The sequence below is a fragment of the Musa acuminata genome, chromosome BXJ2-1 (assembly GCF_036884655.1).
Source record: "Musa acuminata AAA Group cultivar baxijiao chromosome BXJ2-1, Cavendish_Baxijiao_AAA, whole genome shotgun sequence".
NCBI lineage: Eukaryota > Viridiplantae > Streptophyta > Magnoliopsida > Zingiberales > Musaceae > Musa > Musa acuminata.
In genome coordinates this window covers 24,401,661-24,422,357 of record NC_088338.1, presented here as the reverse complement: position 1 = coordinate 24,422,357, position 20,697 = coordinate 24,401,661, and the positions used below count along the sequence as shown (strand labels likewise).

Here is a 20,697-nt window from a genome sequence, read left to right as displayed (position 1 = left end):
CCGGAACCTCTTGCCCGTCACGAAACCGTCGGCGCTTTCTCGAACGTTCACTAAATCCCTATTGCAAGCTCTCTCCGAGCCCTAGCTCAACGACTGCGTATCGGTCACGGCAAGCGCGCGTCGAAACCATCGGCACTTTCTAGAACGATCTCGGAATCGCTATTGCGACCCCAATCCGGAAAGCTCTCTCCGAGCCCCACGATACTGACAGCGTAGCGGTCACGGCAAATTCCGAGCCCCAAAACAATCGTCTCGGAGGTCTACGGGAGATGTTTCGTATCTCGGGACGCAAAAAGGAGTGCAACACGAGGACTTCCCAGGGGGTCACCCATCCTAGTTCTACTCTCTCTAAAGCACGCTTAACTTCGGAGTTCTGATGGGATCCGGTGCTTTAGTGCTAGCATTATCGCACCTGTTTCGCTTGCTTCGTCCCTCGCCGATGTGCACGTCGCTGCCGGCGCATCAACGTCCAGAGCCTCTTGCCCGTCACGAAACCGTCGGCGCTTTCTCGAACGTTCACGAAATCCCTATTGCAAGCTCTCTACGAGCCCTAGCACAACGACTGCGTATCGGTCACGGCAAGCGCGCGTCGAAACCATCGGCACATTCTAGAACGATCTCGGAATCGCTATTGCGACACCAATCCGGAAAGCTCTCTGCGAGCCCCACGATACTGACGGCGTAGCGGTCACGGTAAATTCCGAGCCCCAAAACAATCGTCTCGGAGGTCTACGGGAGATGTTTCGTATCTCGGGACGCAAAACGGAGTGCAACACGAGGACTTCCCAGGGGGTCACCCATCCTAGTACTACTCTCTCTAAATCACGCTTAGCTTCGGAGTTCTGATGGGATCCGGTGCTTTAGTGTTGGCATTATCGCACCCTTTTCGCGTGCTTTGTCCCTCGCCGATGTGCACGTCGCTGCCGGCGCATCAACGTCCGGAGCCTCTTGCCCGTCATGAAACCGTCGGCGCTTTCTCGAACATTCAATAAATCCCTATTCCAAGCTCTCTCCGAGCCTTAGCCCAATGACTGCGTATCGGTCACGGCAAGCGCGCGTCGAAACCATCGGCGCTTTCTAGAACGATCTCGGAATCGCTATTGCGACCCCAATCCGGAAAGCTCTCACCGAGCCCCACGACACTGATTGCTTAGCGGTCACGGCAAATTCCGAGCCCCAAAACAAACGTCTCGGAGGTCTACGGGAGATGTTTCGTATCTCGGGACGCAAAAAGGAGTGCAACACGAGGACTTCCCAGGGGGTCACCCATCCTAGTACTACTCTCTCTAAATCACGCTTAACTTCGGAGTTCTGATGGGATCTGGTGCTTTAGTGCTGGCATTATCGTGCCCTGTTCGCATGCTTCGTCCCTCGCCGATGTGCACGTCGCGGCCGGCGCATCAACGTCCGGAGCCTCTTACCCGTCACGAAACCGTCGGCGCTTTCTTGAACGTTCACGAAATCCCTATTGCAAGCTCTCTCCGAGCCCTAGCACAACGACTGCGTATCGGTCACGGCAAGCGCGCGTCGAAACCATCTGCACTTTCTAGAACGATCTCGGAATCGCTATTGCGACCCCAATCCGGAAAGCTCTCTCCGAGCCCCACGATACTGACTACGTAGCGGTCTCGACAAATTCCGAGCCCCAAAACAATCGTCTCGGAGGTCTACGGGAGATGTTTCGTATCTCGGGACGTAAAACGGAGTGCAACACGAGGACTTCCTATTGAATCTCGGATTTTGATGATATAATCAATTGGTGGGTTAATTGATCTAATCCATATTATTGAGTTAAGTGTGCAGGATTAACTACGATAACCAGAAAACATAAAGCAAGGATACCGGAGTCGAGCTCGATGAACGTTTAAGAGACCGAAGAATCATCGGAGATGCTGCCGGAACCAACCGAGAAGAAATCGGGAACGTGTCGGAAGTTCGCCGAAGAAATCGTCGGAGGCTCGCGGAGATCACCGAGATGGCTCGGCTACTCGTTAAAGTCATCACAAAGATTGGGAGCTTGCAGGGAGTCCGTCGGAAGAAGTTCGTCGGAAAGCTCGTCGGAACAAGACTCGACGTTCGCGGTTAAAAAGCTTGCTTAGGATGTTTTTTTTTGTGTTATGTAGTTCACCTGTAATTAGGATTAGGATTAAGAGATAATCCTATATCCTGGTTAGTGGCCAACTGGGCCCAAAGTCAGATTTGGTTTGGGCTAAAATTAAGCCAAACAAATGAATTGGAGAGCCAGGCGATGGCACCGCCTGGCTGGGCGGTGACACCTCCTTGGCTGGGCGGTTGCACCGTCCAGCACCCGAGCGCTGGGCGGTGGCACCGCCTGGCTGGGCGGTGGCACCTCCAGTACCAGGAACCCTAAGAGAATTCAAATTTTGGAGCCCAAAATTTGAATCCTCTTGAGGCCTATAAATACCCCTCAAATCTCAGCTGAGGTTACAACTTTTGAGAAGCATTTTGATTGAGAGAAAAGTCTTAGAAAGTCTTAGCAAGTCTTGTTTTCAATTTACTAGAGAGTTCTCCTCCTTCTTTCTTATTGAAAATTTGTAAGAGGTTGAGCTGCTTGTAAAAGGTTGTAAGAGGGGTGTTTACCCTTCCATTTCAAGAGATTTGCTAGTGGAAGGTGGGAGCCTAATCGAAGAGGGGCATCGCAAGTGGAGTAGGTCATTTAACCGAACCATTCTAAAAATCGGCGTAATCTCTGGTTTGTATTTTATTATTGTCATTTACATTACTGCAAATCTTCTTACTGCTTTAGTTCGTTATTACTCTTGCTATGCAATTTTAAGAATACGCTTTCAAGTTAAACTTTTCAAGTTCCGTTCTTATCGTACGAAAGATTTTGTTAAAATCGAAGTTTTAATCCGCTGCACTAATTCACCCCCCCTCTTATGTAATATCCCTCACTTTTGAAACTTATTAATAAAGATTTATTTATAAATCGGAGGACCTATATGTAAATATGGAAATTTTAAGGACTAAACTGTTAAGTTGTAAAAAGAAGAAAATAAAGAAAACCGAAAACTTCGGTTTTATCCCACCGCCTCCCACGCTCTCTCTGTTTCTTTCGAGAAACAGAGAGAAGCGGTGGGGCGTGGGGAGAAGAAGAAGAGAAGTAGAGGGAGAAGAGAGGAAGAAGAGGGAGAAGAGAAGAAAAGAAGAAGTAGAAGAGAGGGAAGATGGAGAGGAGAAAGAGAGGCAGCTGCAGCAGCTAGGGCTGCAGCACCTCTGTTTCCCGCAGCGGGAAACAGAGGAGAGGATGTGTGGGGCGTTGAGGATGAAAAGGGAAGAAGAAGAAGAAGAAGAAGAAGAAGAGAGGAGGATAGCTGCGGCAAGGCTGCAGCGAGGAGGTGTGTGGCCTTGGGGAGGAAAAGGGAAGAGGAGAAGAAGAGAAGGAGAAGAAGAGGGAAAAGAGAGGGAAGACGGAGTGGAGCGAGAGGTGGCAGCAGCTAGGGCTGCAGCACCTCTGTTTCCCGCAGGTGGAAACAGAGGAGAGGATGTGTGGGGCGTTGAGGATGAAAAGGGAAGAAGAAGAAGAAGAAGAAGAAGAAGAAGAGAGGAGGATAGCTGCGGCAAGGCTGCAGCGAGGAGATGTGTGGCCTTGGGGAGGAAAAGGGAAGAGGAGAAGAAGAGGGAAAAGAGAGGGAAGACGGAGAGGAGCGAGAGGTGGCAGCAGCTAGGGCTGCAGCACCTCTGTTTCCTGCAGGTGGAAACAGAGGAGACGTGTGGGGTGTCGGGTAGGAGAAGAGCAGAAGAAGAAGAAGAGGAAGAGAAGAAGAAGGGGAAGCAGGAGAAGAGGTTGTGATACCTCTGTTCCCTGCAGAGGAAACAGAGGAGAGGGTGTGTGTGACGCCGGGAAGAAGAAGGGGAGGAAGGAGAAGAAGAGAAGAAGAAGAAAGGAAGGAGAAGGAAGAGGAGAAGGGAAAGAAGTAGCTGCGGCTGCGGCTGTGGCAGCTGCAGCTATGGCAGGGAAAGAGGAAGAGAAAGGAAGAAGGGAAGGAGAGGAAGAAGAGAAGGGAAAGAAGGGGCTGCGGCTGCGGCGATGGCAGCTGCAGTTGGAAGAGAAGAAGGAGAGGAAGATGAGCAGGGGAGGAAGAAGAGGCTGTGGCCGTGGCTGAGGCTGCGACTGCAGCAGTGCAGCTGGGAAAGAAGAGAAGGAAAGGAAGAAGAAGAGAAAGGAAAAGGGAAGAAGAGAGGAAGAGGAGAAGGAGAGGCAGCTGTGGCAGTGGCAGCTGCAGCTGGAAGAGAAGGAGAGGAAATAGAGCAGGGGAGAAAGAAAGAGGCTGCGGCTTTGGTGGCTGCGGCCATGGTTGCGACTGCGACTGCGGCAGTTGCAGTTGGGAAACAAAAGAGAGAAAAGAGGGGAAAAGGGGCTGCGGACGGGATTGCGGCCGCAGCGGCAGCGACTGCGTATGCAGCAGTTATGTCTGCGAGAGAAGGGAGGAAGGAAGTTAGTGCGGTGGAAGGGGCTGCGATTGTGGCAGCGGCAGCGGCGGCGACTGTTGCAGCTGCGTTTGGGAAAGAAAAAGAAGGAATGAGAGTAAGAGAGAGCAGGCGACTGTGCCTCGATGTTCGACACGTGGTGTAGTTGCGAAGAAAGGAAGAAAACGGGAGCACAAAACGAAACAGAGAGAAGACACGGAGGAAAAGTAGAAGGATTTGGGCTGGCACCTTCTTTGGATCTTCGGATCGAAATCTTTGAAAGGCAAGTTTCCCGCTTGTTTCGATCCTTTCTATTGCAAGTTCCCTGATCGTTTCTCCTATAATTGCTCTGATATGTCTTATTGCAAGTATCCTGATCTTTTCTCACTGTCAATTTTATCTCCACATTTGCTTTGAATATGAGGAACTTTGAATTGTTCTAGCCTTTCATTTGATATATCTCCTGTTTAGACGTAACGATTCGAATCTGTGCAACTTCTGAGATTCTGACCTTTTGATACCGAGCTGCTTATAAGTCTTTGTGAAAACTCTGATTTGTTCAAAACTGATTTCATTGGAAACTAAACTCGTAGACCTTTCTTTGATATATGGATTGAAAGATTTGGAATCCAAACACCTGCCCAGTTATCTGTTAAATCTAACATTATGAATTCTGCCAACAGAGATTTTGTTCTACGACACTTGCTTACCAAATTATTTGTAACTCTCTCGGTTGGACAGTTCAATTCATATGAAGCCTGTCTTATCTGAAAGTATTATCCAATGATTACTTTTGAGTAAATTGGAGCACGATTGATAGTTTGAATCATTTGTTCAATGTGCCTTCTGTATTCTGCCAGAAATCGAGCTTTGGTCGATTTCTCATATTCTGGTTTCATTCCTTTGGAAATTGATATCCTTTAGCTTTCTTATTCAATTGAGCTTTATATTACTGCTTTGAATTCTTGTATGCTCTTATCCTTAAAATTATTGCATTCTTGAAAACTGTTGTGTAACGTTTATGCTATATCGTATTGACTCATATAGGCACATGTATATCCTATTGTTCCGCATTTGCTTTCGATATGTGCCTATTCCAGTTTCATTCCTTTGGACATTGAATTCATCAAATCTTCTTATTGAATTGAGTTATATGTGATTGCTTGGATTCCATATGTGCCCTTGCTTTCAATTCCTTTCAAATCTGAATATACTTGTGAAAGATTATTGCTTACTTCGGATTGACTCGTAAAGGCACATGTACGCTTTGTTATTCCGCGTGTGCTTCCGATATATGCTACTTATTGTTGAAACTGCCCTTTTGTACTCTGGTGTGTGGGATTGTCTGGACCTTTGCTAGAAATGGTAAAGGGTATGCGCTTATTGCCCGCTATGTGGGATATTCTGGACCTTTGCCAGAAATGGTAAAGGGTATGTGCTTAGAGCCTGCGATGCTCTGCCGGCCCCCTCTGACTTCACCTAGACGTGGGTGGATGGAGCTCCCAGACGTGAGAGACTTTTGTCAGGTGGTCATTCAGAAATGGATGAATCACATTCTGATTGAGATCCCACTACACCTTCTGTATGTTTGATATGATATCCAGAGCTTTGGTTATGTGTTTCTGTACATGCTTTGGATAAGATTGATATGTTTGCAACGTCAAAGACGACGTTTGAGCTTCTGTACGGTATTTGTTATTGATATGCTCTGAAATGTTTCATCCACTGTTGATATGTTTCGAAATGTTCCATATGTCGTTGATATGCTCCGGAACATTTCATACGCCATTGATATGCTCCAATTTCTCCGTGCTCCATTTGCTATGAACTGATATGTTCTGAAATGTCCTATCTGCCATTGATATGCTCCCATTACTCTGTGCTTCATTTGCTATGAACTGATATGTTCTGAAATGTTCTATCTGCCATTGATATGCTCCAATTACTCTATGCTCCATTTGCTATGAACTGATATGTTCTGAAATGTCCTATCTGCCATTGATATGCTCCAATTACTCTGTGCTCCATTTGCTATGAACTGATATGTTATGAAATGTCCTATCTGCCATTGATATGCTCCAATTACTCTATGCTCCATTTGTTATGAATCAAATATGTTTTGAATGACATGATACATATGATTTTGTATCTAATGAGATGGTATCCTTGAGAATTCTTGTATTCTGCCTTACATTATGATACCTTACTCGTTTGAAACCGTTCATTTGTTCTGAATATGTTTTGTCACTTGCTGAGCCGTTTTTGGCTCACTCCGTTGTTATATAAATCTTTCAGGTCAGCTTGTCACTCTTCGAGATGTTTGATTTGGGCTGAGGCAGTGGATAGCTATTCAGAATTATGGGCGAGTCTTGTCGGTTGTTACGATATTGTTGTATAAGTATGTCTTGTATGTAATGAAATGTTGTCGATGAACCGAAATGGATATACTGTGTCAAGTGTTAGGAGATCTCTCTTAGTTGGAATTTCTGAATGTTAAGTCTAATTCATGATGTTATGAACTTGTGGTGAATAGTTGGAGTTCTGATTGTATAATTTATATAGCTTGTGGATTTATAAATGTTGTTCATGTTTGTCAAGTTGGCTTGGGTTGCCATAAATGTGAATTATCGAGTGATGTGATATATGGTTATAAACTGCACAGGTTTTATAGATGTGAATATGAATAGAATGTTTTTCAGTGTCCTCAAACGTTAGTTTGGATCCTGGATGGATTGGTCTGTGTTGAAAATAGAAATAAAAAAAAATCATGGATATTTTGAGGGGCGTGACAGAGGTGGTATCAGAGCATGGTTTGAGGATTACTGAAATATTTGATATGTTGACGTGCAAAATATATTGAGTTCTAGTGAACTATAGTGATCGGTGGAAATTTTCTTTGATGCATTTTAGGAATCTGGGATGACGAGGACATTTGGTCCTCCTATTTCATTTGTTTCTGATTAATTAAGAGGAATGAAAGGATTGATTTGGGATATTGAATCAGAGTGGCGCAGCAGAAGCATGATGAACCTAATTTCATTGGTGGTAGAAAAATGGATGATGCAAATGGAGAAGATGTTTGATATACAAAATTGTTCTAATGATCAAAAGATTTCTTTTGCTACCTTATATTAGAAGTAGAGGCTGATTATTATTGGCAACAATGAAAAGAATTTTTGGAGATCAGTGGCAAGATGATAAAGACAAGTTACCAATAAAAAAATGATTGGAAATGAATCAGTAAGTAATAACAGGAAGGTCAAGACATTTGGATTTGAAAAAGGAAGTAACCACAAAAGACTCAATCACGTGTGAATTGTAAGTTAAATTATGAAACAAGTTTGTGTTTTCAAATGACTGGAGTCTATTTTGTTTGTGGAAGGGTGGATCATAAAATAAAAGACTGCCCCTTGAATAAGAAGAAAGAGTCACTGCCTCATAAATCATCAGCCCATGTCAGAATGTATGCTATCACTGAATATGATTCTAAAACTTCTGAATTAGTGATCGAAGGTATTATGCATGCTTATGAAAGAATGCAAATATTTGTTCGACCATGGGTCCAATCTACGATTTGATTCGTAATATTTTGCTTATCACTTGGGTATTCAACCTAGACCACTGTATTATGTGATATATGTAAATACAATCATTGGAGATTCTTTGATAACGAACTTGAATCTGGTCCTCTTGTCTGATTTTTGTTGGAGAACTTGAACTTTTGCTGATTTAGTTCTCCTAGAGATTTGGAGTTATGATATTATACTTGGTATGGATTGGCTATCTTCTTATCATACCAGTATGGATTGGTATATAACAAATGATCACTTTTTGCATATTTGATCAGCCGATCTTTTATTTTGAGAATATTGGACATTATTTATCTCCTTGCCTAATGTATCCCAGGATGACTTGTTTGGATTACCTCCAAATATGATTTTGCTTTTGATTTGGTCCTTGGGACAATCCCAATATCTAAGCCTCTCTACAGAAAGATATCATTTGAGTAAGTGGAATTGGAAAAGCAACTACAAGGATTATTAAATGAGGATTTTATTTGGCTTAATATTTCATCATGGGGTGCTCCGGTGTTAGTTAAAAAGATGTATGGAACATTGAGGCTTTGTAATGATTATAGACAATTGAATTAGGTGACCATCAAAAATGAGTATTTCCTGAAGTAACGACTTGCTTGATTAACTGTAGGGTGCGCAAGTATTTTTAGAAATTGATTGAAGGTCGGGTTACCGTCTATTGAGGATCAAGGAGGAGAATATTTCGGTCACTCGTGGATAACTATGTAATTGTATTGTATTGATGAAACTATTTAAGAGCAGGAGGAGGAAATAAAGATATCATAATCCTCATCTTTTCATCGATTGAGCTATGATCAATTTAGAGGACTAAATTTTCTTTTAAGGAGGGGAGAGTGTAATATCCCTCACTTTTGAAACTTATTAATAAAAATTTATTTATAAATCGGAGGACCTATATGTAAATATGGAAATTTCAAGGACTAAACTGTTAAGTTGTAAAAAGAAGAAAATAAAGAAAACCGAAAACTTCGGTTTTATCCCACCGCCTCCCACGCTCTCTCTGTTTCTCGAAGAAACAGAGAGAAGCGGTGGGGCGTGGGGAGAAGAAGAAGAGAAGTAGAGGGAGAAGAGAAGAAGAGGGAAAAGAAGAGAGGAAGAAGAGGGAGAAGAGAAGAAAAGAAGAAGTAGAAGAGAGGGAAGATGGAGAGGAGAAAGAGAGGCAGCTGCAGCAGCTAGGGCTGCAGCACCTCTGTTTCCCGCAGGTGGAAACAAAGGAGAGGATGTGTGGGGCATTGAGGATGAAAAGGGAAGAAGAAGAAGAAGAAGAAGAAGAAGAGAGGAGGATAGCTGCGGCAAGGCTGCAGCGAGGAGGTGTGTGGCCTTGGGGAGGAAAAGGGAAGAGGAGAAGAAGAGAAGGAGAAGAAGAGGGAAAAGAGAGGGAAGACGGAGTGGAGCGAGAGGTGGCAGCAGCTAGGGCTGCAGCACCTCTGTTTCCCGCAGGTGGAAACAGAGGAGAGGATGTGTGGGGCGTTGAGGATGAAAAGGGAAGAAGAAGAAGAAGAAGAAGAAGAAGAAGAAGAAGAAGAGAGGAGGATAGCTGCGGCAAGGCTGCAGCGAGGAGATGTGTGGCCTTGGGGAGGAAAAGGGAAGAGGAGAAGAAGAGAAGGAGAAGAAGAGGGAAAAGAGAGGGAAGACGGAGAGGAGCGAGAGGTGGCAGCAGCTAGGGCTGCAGCACCTCTGTTTCCTGCAGGTGGAAACAGAGGAGACGTGTGGGGTGTCGGGTAGGAGAAGAGCAGAAGAAGAAGAAGAGGAAGAGAAGAAGAAGGGGAAGCAGGAGAAGAGGTTGTGATACCTCTGTTCCCTGCAGAGGAAACAGAGGAGAGGGTGTGTGTGACGCCGGGAAGAAGAAGGGGAGGAAGGAGAAGAAGAGAAGAAGAAGAAAGGAAGGAGAAGGAAGAGGAGAAGGGAAAGAAGTAGCTGCGGCTGCGGCTGTGGCAGCTGCAGCTATGGCAGGGAAAGAGGAAGAGAAAGGAAGAAGGGAAGGAGAGGAAGAAGAGAAGGGAAAGAAGGGGCTGCGGCCGCGGCGATGGCAGCTGCAGTTGGAAGAGAAGGAGAGGAAGATGAGCAGGGGAGGAAGAAGAGGCTGTGGCCGTGGCTGAGGCTGCGACTGCAGCAGTGCAGCTGGGAAAGAAGAGAAGGAAAGGAAGAAGAAGAGAAAGGAAAAGGGAAAAAGAGAGGAAGAGGAGAAGGAGAGGCAGCTGTGGCAGTGGCAGCTGCAGCTGGAAGAGAAGGAGAGGAAATAGAGCAGGGGAGAAAGAAAGAGGCGGCTGTGGTGGCTGCGGCCATGGTTGCGACTGCGACTGCGGCAGTTGCAGTTGGGAAACAAAAGAGGAAAAAGGGGGAAAAAGGGGATGCGGACGGGATTGCGGCCGCAGCGGCAGCGACTGCGTATGCAGCAGTTATGTCTGCGAGAGAAGGGAGGAAAGAAGTTAGTGCGGTGGAAGGGGCTGCGATTGTGGCAGCGGCAGCGGCGGCGGCTGTGGCAGCTACGTTTGTCACGCCCCCCCCCCCCCCCCCCGAATTTGATTCTCATTTAGGAGGTGTGAACCTAATTCAAGATTGATAATATTTAATTCAACAGACAATCCAGGATCCAATCACACATTTGAGGTCACCAAGAAAAAAAAACATTCAAGTCATTCACCTCTACAATCCACAATTCACAAAACCTGTGCAGTCTATAATCATACATCATGTCACTAGATGATTCTTAAAATCTAAAAGCAACTTAACTAAACCATGACTATATCATAAATCCATAAGCGTGGCCATTAATGCAATCACAAAACCAACATGTACATGTTTATATCAGTACACAGTTTAGACTTAACATTTCCAAAATCCTGACATAAGAGGTACTTTTCAAATGTTTACAAGATACATCAATCTAGATTTGTCATTGATATTTCATTACACCCAAAAAGAACTTATACAACATCAACCTATCAAGTACAAAATATTTGCCCCAAAATCTTCTAGTCTTCCACTGCCTCAACCCAATTTACATATTTTAGTGAGCGATAAGCTATCCTGAAAAATTTATATAGCATCGGGGTGAGCATATAAAGCTCAGCAAATGACTAACATATCCATAGCAAAGAGGACAGTTTTCAAACAAATGAGGTATCAAAATACAAAGCAGAGATACAAGATGAAACAGTAGCATGTTTTGTTTGAATGCAGAATTACAATATCATATCGTTCGAATCACGTTTTATTCATACAATCGAGGAAAGGTAATTGGAGCATATCATTGGCATAAGGAGCATATCGATGACATATGGTAGCTTTCAAGGTATAACAAAGACTTATAACATTTCAGAAATATATCAAAGAGCAAAACATGAATAGAAGCTCAAATGTCACATGACGATGCATTCATTTCATTCTTATCCAAAGCATGCATAGAAACATAGCCAAAGCTTTGGATATCATATCAAACACATAGAAGGTGAAGTGGGATCATAACATAATATGGTCCATCCATTTCTGAATGACCAACAAACATAAGTCTCCCACGTCTGGGAGCTCCATCCACCCACGTCTGAGTGAAGTCATAGGGGGCCGGCAGAGCATCGCGGGCTCTAATCATAACTCCCTTTACCATTTCTTGCAAAGGTTCACATTTATCCCACAAATACCGGAGTACAAAGGGACAGTATGAATAATGAAATTAGCATATATTGGAAGCACATGCGGAACAACGAAATGTACATATGCCTTTCGAGTCAATACGATACAAACATAATCTTTCACAAATGTATTTAGATTTGAAAGGAAACAAAAGCAAGGGCATACAAGGATTTCAAGAAAATCGCATATAGCTCAATTGAAATAAGAAAGTTAGATAAATTCAATGTCCAAAGAAATGAAATTGGAAGAGGCACATATCGAAAGCAAAATGCGGAACAATGGGATGCATGTGCCGAATCATTACGATGCAAACACGATCTTTAGATGATAGCTGCGGATATACAAATAAATAAAGGACAAAAGTATACAGGAATTTAAGGTAATAATGTAAAGCTTAACTGAAGTAAGAGTTTTTGCCAAAATCGATTTCCAAAAGGAAGTAACAAGGAAAGCCGAAATCGACCAAAGCTCGATTCTGGCAGAATTTGATAGGAACATTGTTTGAACTATTTGGATAACCAATTATGCTCCAATTTATACAAAATAGGTGTCATTAGAAAGCTTTGTCAATCTAGTTTTAGGAAAATCAAGTTTTACAAGATTTGGAATTAACAACAGGGAGTTATAGATAATTTCGTAGCGAAAGGTCTGAAAATATTAGCTCTGTTTTACTGAATCTATAGGGTCGATGAAAGCAGATGTTTCAGTTAGCAATTCTAATCCAAAAATTTCAAATCAGGTATATGCAGAAAGAATTTTGAGTCTATCTTCGAATAAATCATACTTTGTATAAATCTGAGTTCACATCAGAAAGTTATAAGTAGTTAAGCAACAAGAGGTCAGAAATTTCAGTCCCTGTTTTGCAGAATCTATAGGGTTAATTTTGACAGAAGTCTTAGTAGGCATTTAAACTCCAAATCATTCGATCTTTATATCAAAATAAAGATTTTCTTGTCTACTTTCAAATGGAACAGGTTTTGTCTAAATCAGAGTTTATTACAAAATGTTATGATCGAAACATTGCATAGAGGTCAGATTACCGAAAAATTACAGATTCATAGCTTTATATCAAAACGAAAGAAGGTATGGTTCTCAGTTGAAATCTTTCAAATTTTGCAGAATAAAAATGGGAACAGAGATTAAGGTTACTGTGGGATTGGGTTAGAACACTTGCCTTAAAATTATTTGAATCCCAAATGTGAGAAAATTGAGGAAAAACCTCGAGCTCCTCTTCTTCTTCTTCTTCTTCTCTCAAACTCACGTTGGCTGCAACTGTTCAGGTTTGTTTTCTTTAACCTTTCATCTAATTATTTAGGTTTTGGCTAATGCAAAAGTTGCAAGGTGTCATGCATGCATGAAAGGGGCTAGGTGTCATCTTTAGAGAAAAGATAAGTGGCACCAACCTTAGGTTAGCTAGTGACACATGTCCACTATATTTTTTGTTTTGTTTTGTTTTTTTTTTTTTTAACTTAAATCTGAATCTTTCCTAAATTATATCAAACTTCTAATATTTACTCTTAGGTCCCTAGCCATAAACTTTTAATATAATATCATTGAATAAAAAAATAATTATTAAATAATCCTTATTTTTATAAACAAACCTTTTACTAAATTTTTAAAAATAGGGGATGTTACACTCTCCCCTTTTTAAAGAAAAATTTAGTCCTCTAAATTTATCATACCTCATTCGACGAAAAGATGGGGATAAGCTTTCATCATTTCTTCCTCAAGCTCCCAAGTTGTTTCCTCTCCAGAATGATATCTCCAGATCACTTTAACTAGAGGGATAACCCGATTCCTCAAGATCTTTTCTTTTTTATCAACAATCTGAGTGGGCTCTTCCACATAAGATAAGTCTTTATCAATCACCATCGGCTCATACTTAATGATATGAGAGGGATCATGTATATACTTTCTGATCATTGAAACATGAAATATATCATGGATATGGCACAATGATGGTGGCAAGGCAATCCTGTAAGCGACAGAACCAACCTTCTCAAGAATCTCAAAAGGTCCAATAAATCTTGGGCTTAACTTTCCTTTCTTCCCAAATCTTACAATGCCTTTAGACGGGGAGACCTTCAAGAATACAAAATCCCCGATTTGAAACTCAATATTTCGCCTTCTGTTATCAGCATAACTCTTTTGACGACTCTGAGCAGTCTTTAACTTTTTTCTTATAAGTTGAATTTTCTCAGTAGTCTCTTGTACTTTTTCTGGTGCTAATAACTTTCTGTCGCCAATTTCTTCCCAACATATAGGCGTCCTGCACTTTCGCCCATATAAAGCTTCATAAGGAGCCATCTGAATACTTGAATGATAACTATTATTGTAAGTGAACTCAATAAGAGAGATATCTTTATCCCATTCACCTTTCCAATCCATAACATAGGTTCGAAGCAAATCCTCAAGTGTTTGAATGGTTCTTTCTGATTGACCATCAGTTTGAGGGTGATAAGCAGTGCTAAACTTGACTTTAGTGCCAATAGATTCCTGTAACCTTCTCCAAAATCTAGATAGAAATCTGGAGTCTCTGTCAGAGATTATCTCCTTTGGAACACCATGAAGTCTTACTATTTCATTTATATATAAATCTGCAAGCCTATCAAGAGAATAAGTCATATTGATCGGTAGAAAATGTGCAGATTTCGTTAACCTATCAATGATAACCCAAATAGCATCATGCTTTCTAGAAGTTCGGGGTAGTCCTGAAATAAAGTCCATGGTAATACATTCCCATTTCCATTCAGGAATATCTAAAGGTTGCAACAAACCTCCAGGTCTTTGGTGTTCTGCTTTGATTTGCTGACAAGTCAAACACTTTGAAACATATATTGCAATCTCCTTCTTCATGCCTTCCCACCAATAATGACTTTGGAGATCTCTATACATCTTAGTGCTACCAGGATGCATGGTGTACTTTGAATTATGACCATCCCTCAGGATTTGATCTTTGATATCTGAGTCATTTGGAACACATATTCTATCCTTAAATCTCAATAGGCCATCCTCTGAAACTCGAAAATTCACTTTCAATCCCTTTTCTACTTCATTCCTTAAGCAGATCAAGCGTTGATCTTGTAGTTGTCCTCCTTTAATTTGTTGAATGAGATCAGATTGCACTTGGATGGAGGCCATTAATATCATTGAGTCTTGCCCTTTTCTCATAACATTTGAATCATAATTCTCTTCTAATAACTTCAATTGCTTCACAACCAAAGTCGCCATAAAACTTATAGATTTTCTACTAAGGGCATCTGCTACAACATTAGCTTTACCCGGGTGATAACGAATGGTACAATCATAATCCTTTAGAAGTTCTATCCATCTCCGTTGTCTCATGTTTAACTCTTTTTGAGTAAAAATATACTTTAAATTCTTATGATCAGTAAAGATTTCAAATGTTCGTCCATACAAGTAATGCCTCCAAATCTTTAGAGCAAAAACAATTGCTGCCAATTCCAAATCATGAGTTGGATAATTCAGTTCATAACTCTTTAGTTGTCTAGAAGCATAAGCAATCACTTTCCCTTCTTGCATCAAAACACATCCAAGGCCCTTTCTTGAGGCATCAATGTAAACCATAAATCCTTCATCACCACTTGGAATAGTGAGAATAGGGGCACTAGTCAATCTCCTTTTTAACTCTTGAAAACTTTGCTCACAATCATCACCCCATACAAATTTCACATTCTTTTGAGTGAGTTTGGTGAGAGGTTGAGCGATTCGAGAAAATCCCTCCACAAATCTCCTATAATAACCTGCCATGCCCAAGAAGCTTCTAACTTCTGTCACGTTTGTTGGTACTTCCCACTTAACAACAGCTTCCACTTTCTTTGGATCAACAGATATACCCTTCCCTGAAATCACATGGCCTAAGAAAGCAATTTCATTCAACCAAAATTCACATTTGCTGAAGTTTGCATACAACTTCTTTTCTCTTAGTATGGATAATATATTTCTCAAGTGTTCCTCATGCTCCTGATTACTCCTTGAATATACTAATATGTCATCAATGAATACAATCACACAATCATCCAAGAATGGCTGAAATATCCTATTCATCAGTTCCATAAAAGCTGCAGGGGCATTAGTTAAACCAAAAGGCATCACTAAGAATTCATAGTGACCATATCGAGTTCTAAAAGCTGTTTTTGGAATATCCTCCTTCATGATCTTCAACTGATAGTAACCTGACCTTAAATCAATCTTGGAGAATACTTGTGCACCCTGCAATTGATCAAACAAATCATCAATTCTAGGTAGGGGATACTTGTTTTTGATGGTCACCTGATTCAATTGTCTATAATCAATACAAAGCCTTAACGTTCCATCCTTCTTCTTAACTAATAGCACCGGAGCACCCCATGGTGAAACACTGGGTCGAATGAAACCCTTATCTAATAGTTCTTGTAGTTGCTTTTTCAATTCCTCTAGCTCGAGTGGTGCCATCCTATAAGGAGGCTTAGATATTGGGGTTGTCCCAGGGACCAAATCAATAGTAAATTCACCCTCTTTATATGAAGATAAACTAGGCAAGTCATCTGGAAATACATTAGGGAACTCTTTGACCACTGTAATTTCATTTAGGTGAGTTTCTTGATTTGAATACTCCTTTACACACACCATATAACAAAAACAACCCTTCTGCATAAAATGATAAGCTTGAAGTGCTGATATCAAGCAAGGAGGCAAATCATGCCTAATACCCTCAAAGTAAAATATAGGCTGATCTGGTATGCAGAAAGTAATTATTTTTGTATAGCAATCAACACTAGCATGATAGGAAGATAGCCAATCCATGCCAAGTATAATATCAAAACCCTGGATCTCTAGGAGAATCAAATCAGCAAGAAGTTCACATTCTCCGATAGAAATCAAACAAGATGGATAAACCAAGTTTGTTGTCAAAGAATCCCCAACAGTAGTAGTTACATATAACATATAATCCAAGGGTCTAGGTTCAATGCCCAAGTAACAAGCAAAGTGTTGTGAAACAAAAGATAAGTTGGAACCAGGATCAAACAAAACTTTTGCATTTCTTTTAGAAACATGAAGAATACCTTCAACCACTGATTTAGAGGCTCTGGAATCTTGTTCAGTAATAGCATATACTCTAGCATGGGCTGTTGACTTAGGAGGCAGTGGCTCTTTCTTCTTGTTCAATGGGCAATCTCTTACTTGATGATCTAATTTCCCGCAAGCAAAACAAGCTCCAGTCGTCCGAAAACATTGACTTGTTTCATGATTTAATCCACATTTAGCACATGAATGAGTCCTCTGTGGTGGTTTTTCTTTCTCAAATCTGGACATCTTGACCCTCTTATAACTTGTTTCAGATTCATTCCCTCTCTTACTTTTGCTGATAAACTTCTTATCTTTCTTGTCCCTGATTTCTTGAATTTCCTCCAAGTCTCTTTCAATTATCAAAGCCCTTTCGACCACATCGGCATAAGCTTGGAGTTTTAATGCTAATATTCGACTTCTTATAGCTGGCCTTAGACCCCTTTCAAATTTCTTTGCTTTTCTAATTTCATCATCAGTTATATGAGTGGCAAATCTGGAGAGCTCAGTGAATTTGGATTCATACTTTGCAACTGTCAAATTTCCCTGGATGAGATCCAAGAACTCCAATTCTTTCTGCTCTCTAATACAATCTGGAAAATATTTATCGTTGAACTTTTCTATGAATGTCTTCCATGTGATTGGCTCATGTTTGATTTCAAAAATCCTTTTAATCATTCTCCACCAGTGCTCGGCCTCTCCTTCCAACATAAAGGCTGCAAGAGAAACCTTTTGGTCTTCAGGGCAATTTAAGACATCAAATATTTTTTCTATCTGCATCATCCATCGTTCTGCTATCATTGGATCAGGCTCACCACTAAAACTAGGAGGACTAAGCTTCTTAAACTGTTCAATTCCCAACCCAGTATGGTTTGATGCTCCTGTTCTATTATTTCCTCCTTGTTGGACTTGTTGTTGCATCACTTGTGTCATAGTCTCCAGAGTTCTCATAATTCCACTTAATTGATCAGCAGTAGATGCAATAGGAGAACCAGATGTCCTCGTCATCCTCGTTTCCTAAAAACAACAAAAGAGAATTTTTTTTTTTTTGATCAATCTCTGAATAAAATTCACTAAACCACCAAATTATTTTTGTGTATCTAGCATAACAAAATAATAATAATAATAATCTTAGTGATCCTCAAATCATGCTCTGATACCACTCTGTCACGCCCCCCCCCCCCGAATTTGATTCTCATTTAGGAGGTGTGAACCTAATTCAAGATTGATAATATTTAATTCAACAGACAATCCAGGATCCAATCACACATTTGAGGTCACCAAGAAAAAAAAACATTCAAGTCATTCACCTCTACAATCCACAATTCACAAAACCTGTGCAGTCTATAATCATACATCATGTCACTAGATGATTCTTAAAATCTAAAAGCAACTTAACTAAACCATGACTATATCATAAATCCATAAGCGTGGCCATTAATGCAATCACAAAACCAACATGTACATGTTTATATCAGTACACAGTTTAGACTTAACATTTCCAAAATCCTGACATAAGAGGTACTTTTCAAATGTTTACAAGATACATCAATCTAGATTTGTCATTGATATTTCATTACACCCAAAAAGAACTTATACAACATCAACCTATCAAGTACAAAATATTTGCCCCAAAATCTTCTAGTCTTCCACTGCCTCAACCCAATTTACACATTTTAGTGAGCGATAAGCTATCCTGAAAAATTTATATAGCAACGGGGTGAGCATATAAAGCTCAGCAAATGACTAATATATCCATAGCAAAGAGGACAGTTTTCAAACAAATAAGGTATCAAAATACAAAGCAGAGATACAAGATGAAACAATAGCATGTTTTGTTTGAATGCAGAATTACAATATCATATCGTTCGAAGCACGTTTTATTCATACAATCGAGGAAAGGTAATTGGAGCATATCATTGGCATAAGGAGCATATCGATGACATATGGTAGCTTTCAAGGTATAACAAAGACTTATAACATTTCAGAAATATATCAAAGAGCAAAACATGAATAGAAGCTCAAATGTCACATGACGATGCATTCATTTCATTCTTATCCAAAGCATGCATAGAAACATAGCCAAAGCTTTGGATATCATATCAAACACATAGAAGGTGAAGTGGGATCATAACATAATATGGTCCATCCATTTCTGAATGACCAACAAACATAAGTCTCCCACGTCTGGGAGCTCCATCCACCCACATCTGAGTGAAGTCATAGGGGGCCGGCAGAGCATCGCGGGCTCTAATCATAACTCCCTTTACCATTTCTGGCAAAGGTTCATATTTATCCCATAAACACCGGAGTACAAAGGGACAGTATGAATAATGAAATTAGCATATATTGGAAGCACATGCGGAACAACGAAATGTAAATATGCCTTTCGAGTCAATATGATACAAACATAATCTTTCACAAATGTATTTAGATTTGAAAGGAAACAAAAGCAAGGGCATACAAGGATTTCAAGAAAATCGCATATAGCTCAATTGAAATAAGAAAGTTAGATAAATTCAATGTCCAAAGAAATGAAATTGGAAGAGGCACATATCGAAAGCAAAATGCGGAACAATGGGATGCATGTGCCGAATCATTACGATGCAAACACGATCTTTAGATGATAGCTGCGGATATACAAATTGTTAGGATCGAGAGCACTAAGAGGGGGGGGGGGGTGAATTAGTGCAGCGGATATTTTTCAGCGATTAAAACCAAAAGCTGCGTTCGTTCGATAAAGACTATTTTGATGCAAAAGCCGATTCTAAGATTACTGCAGTTTACGTTTAAACACAGTTAGCGTCTAAACGCAATTTGCGTCTAAATGCAGATTGCGTCTAAACTCATATTGCGTCTAAGCACAGTTTGCGTCTTAGCGCAGTTTGCGTCTTAGCGCAGATTGCGTCTAAGCGCAGATTGCGTCTAAACGCAGATTGCGTCTAACCGCAGATTGCGTCTAAACACAGTTTGCGTCTAGGAGCAGTTTAAGCAGAAGTATAAAGACAATGTGCTGCTGTTGTACAGCTCAAAAAGTAATATGCAAAAAACAGATTTACGTCTAAACGCAGATTTACGTCTAGACGCAGATTTACGTCTAAACGCAGATTTACGTCTTAAACGCAGATTTGCGTCTGAACTTTGAAACTTGTTTGTATACTCGCAGAAGGCAGTATGCAGTTGAAATCAAGACGTAAACGAGAATTGAGATCTGATGATTGTGCGAGGAAAGCCGATTTACGTCTAAATGCAGTTTTACGTCTAAATGTTGAAACTCGTTCGTAAAATTATAGAGGACAGTTTGCAGTTATCACTAGGATCAAAATGTAAGTGTAAACTGCAAAGAAACTCGTTCGTAAAAGCACGGAAGACAGTTCTGCAGAATCAAACGTAAACGTAAACTGTAATGTACGAAAATACGAATTTACGTCTGAATGCAGATTCGGAAGAACAGCACTTAGAACTTGTTCGTGAAAGCGCAGAGAGCAGTAGTAATGAAGGAGGTTTGCAGTAATGATAAAGTGCTCAAAAATAAACGCAAACCAGAGATTTAGAGTGGTTCGGTCAGCCTTGACCTACTCCACTTTTGGCTTCCTCCACCGACGAGGTTGCCGACGTCAACTAGGGGCCTTCCTTCAATAGGCGAAGGCCAAACTTCCCTTTTACAGTTTCTCTCCTTTTGACAGGCTCAGGAGACAACCTTTACAGACCTTTCTCTCCTCACTTTACAACTGAAAACTTGAAGAACAGAAGGAGGAGACTTAAAGGCTTTACAACACTTTTGAGCTCTTAGAATCATAGAAAAGATCAAGATTTCGGTGTAGGTCTGTATCTTTTCAGTGCTGAATGGGTTGGGAATTTATAGGCCCCAACCCAATTCAAATTTGGAGCTCAAAACATTCAAATCCCGGAATTCTGGGATCAGGCGGTTGCACCTCTTGATTGGAGAGGTTGCACCGCCTGGCAGAGC

General features: G+C 41.0%; 1 non-coding gene and 2 pseudogenes across 1 annotated transcript; all 3 read right to left on the bottom strand.

Annotated features, from left to right (window-relative positions):
* Positions 1–295: 295 nt before the first annotated feature.
* On the bottom strand, positions 296–414 carry LOC135601751 (5S ribosomal RNA; annotated as a pseudogene).
* A 350-nt stretch (positions 415–764) lies between these two features.
* LOC135600963 (5S ribosomal RNA) lies at positions 765–883 on the bottom strand. The gene has a single exon (XR_010483271.1). It is a non-coding gene; the product is annotated as a 5S ribosomal RNA (ribosomal RNA).
* A 350-nt stretch (positions 884–1,233) lies between these two features.
* LOC135603868 (5S ribosomal RNA) lies at positions 1,234–1,352 on the bottom strand (annotated as a pseudogene).
* Between the last annotated feature and the right edge of the window lie 19,345 nt (positions 1,353–20,697).